Below are 2500 nucleotides of genomic sequence, written 5' to 3' on the forward strand. Positions count from 1 at the left end.
AGCACTGCATTGTTCTTATACTTTATTTATCACCTGCTGGAAATTTCTTTGGACTTGAAAAAAAACAACTAAACCAAAAACAACTGTTTTCATACAGCGATAGCTGGACGCTGTTATGACTTTCTGCGCGAGAGCGCCCTCCGGCTTCGAGTATGAATGAAACACACACTGCATGAGAGTTTAGCGTAGTGATGTTCATCTCGCTTTCTCCGTCCGAACAAAACATCAGGTCATGCGCAGACTATCCTGTTTCTTTGAGTTTAAATCTATATTTATTCACACCAGCTCTTGAAAACCTCTATATGAACACACTTGCCCGAAAAAGTGCGGGGGACGAAGTTCCCTGATGATAAAAGTGGGGGGGACACGTCCCCCGCGTAATCTACGCCCCTGTATATAGATTTGGTCAGGTGGATGGAAATACAAATGTTGATGATTAGAAATAGAGACATTGTGGAAAACCAGGCTTTAATAAAGTGATGTAATAACAAAGTATTATTAGTATTACGCTATGCCTAGCTCATCCGCTGGAACGCCACTCTCTCGTGAACGTGCTTACAACAGTTAGCAGAAGCTAGAGATTACGGTTTCAAAAAGTATTAAATATGGATATTATTCTTATACAAATGCATTGATTCACTTCAAAAGGCCTTCATTAACCCTCTATAGGTATAGGGCAGTTTTTATGATGGATGGATGCACTTTATTGGACTTCAACATCTCAACACCCATTCACTGCCATTATAAAGGGCTATCATCCACTCGCGAGGCAGAGGCGCTGGCGCCCTCCTAGCAATGGCACTGGTCGCTAGCACCCTGGGGTGGCAGAGATGAAGATGTGCTTCTGTAGGTGATGTGGATCTCAGCTCTCTTCATCTGGTTGCAGAGATGACTCCAGACTGTACGTGTGCGTGTAAGGTACATAAACAACGACGGCTGCAACAGGGCTGAGGGCTGGAGACATGGGTAAAACATTTGACCACTTCATTAAGTTTTGTTTTGTAGTCTCTTTGTTAAAAGATTTTCATTTTGTATAAATTGTATCTTAATTTTGATCAATGTTTCATCAACCAATTGCCCGTATTTAATAAATAAGAAGCAAATATATAGCAGACAATGTAATGAGGCGCTGGCACGATCACATGCATTGATGTGAACTGGTGGACACCGAAACTCTGCTGGTGCCTCACAGATTTGAGAAGTATAGGCTATATATTACAGAAAGCTTGAAATGTCTACTTTTAAACCAAAATATTCCAAACCAAAATAAAGAGGCTACTCTCTAAATATATGATCCATATGAAATGTGCATTTCTCTCACACAGAGATTTCGCGACACTGAAAACACCAGTTTATTAATAAATAATTAAATGTCTTCTTGCTATTTTAGACACATTCGAATTGGATTTTTCCGGCCTCATTAAGCACTTCTCTGCCAGAAAATCAAGAAAGAAACAATTGAGATGAGAGAGACAACAGAAAGTGAAGAGAGTTGAAATGTGACGGTATTTTGTTGCTTTGATGTGTATAGTTATATTTGTTTTTGATAATAATATCTGCTATTCTTTCCACTTACAGCTCTGTTTATGTTATTTATGTTTTGGTTGTGCCAGTGTTTCTTGATCATAATTAAATGGCTGATTCTAAGCACTGGGCCTTGTTTGTATTTGTGGTTTGTTTGTAATGTTAAATTTTTCATTTTACTCGGTGTGGTGGTAATTGTCTTACTCTTAATATATTTTAGTGATAATGTGATTCATTAGAATCATAAAAGTCAAATAAATGCAATTTTATCACGCAGCCCATGACATGTCCTTTATCTGACACTCATAAGAATGAATAATAAATAAATAAATAAAAATCTCACTTGAAGCCTGAATTTCTTGATCCATCACTGAAGACAGAGGGGTCAAAAGAGAGTAAATGCAAGAAAAACTCAGGCTAAAACATCCATAAAGATTTTAAAACCCCACTGCAAATGTTTTATTGAAAGTATAACACATGAAATGCTATATAAATAAGAAGTGTCTGTATAATATGTGTTTATTTTAATATTTCTATTAATTTGCATGGCTTGTTTTGTTTTTTATATAGAACAAAAAATATATATTAACTACTTCTCATCCTTTTATTTACACAAATACCTTGTGAATTAAATGTCTTCAAATTGATGAACTGAAGCGAGGTCAGGTAAAAACCCCACACTGTGGTTGAATGTTTCGCCGCTGTGACGTCATCTGGTTCACGGAGTTTCGAAACTGTTATGACGTAATGAAGCCAAGTTTACTGAAATCACGTGACTTCGGCAGTTTGATACGTGCTCCGAACCAGTTTCGAAACAGATGATTCTGAAAAGTTTCGAAGCTTCACAGAGCAGTGCCTCGAGAGCAGCCAGCACTAGAAGTCCATCGAGCGGAAACGAGCCAGAGGTCACGTGACCTGTGTTACCTGTGGACTCAGGTGTGCTGAGAACAGAGCAGAAACCCTCACCACAAACACA

At 38.2% G+C, this 2500-nt stretch overlaps 1 protein-coding gene across 1 annotated transcript in view; it reads left to right on the forward strand.

Moving 5' to 3' along the window:
- The first annotated feature begins 2302 nt into the window (after positions 1 to 2302).
- Positions 2303 to 2500, forward strand: part of LOC132142902 (cdc42-interacting protein 4 homolog) — a 9512-nt gene continuing 9314 nt past the window's right edge. The window contains exon 1 of the mRNA XM_059553099.1: positions 2303 to 2500. This exon is cut by the window's right edge and continues 98 nt beyond it. The gene's annotated coding sequence lies outside the window, so the exon portion shown is untranslated.

This window comes from Carassius carassius, chromosome 6 (assembly GCF_963082965.1).
Source record: "Carassius carassius chromosome 6, fCarCar2.1, whole genome shotgun sequence".
NCBI lineage: Eukaryota > Metazoa > Chordata > Actinopteri > Cypriniformes > Cyprinidae > Carassius > Carassius carassius.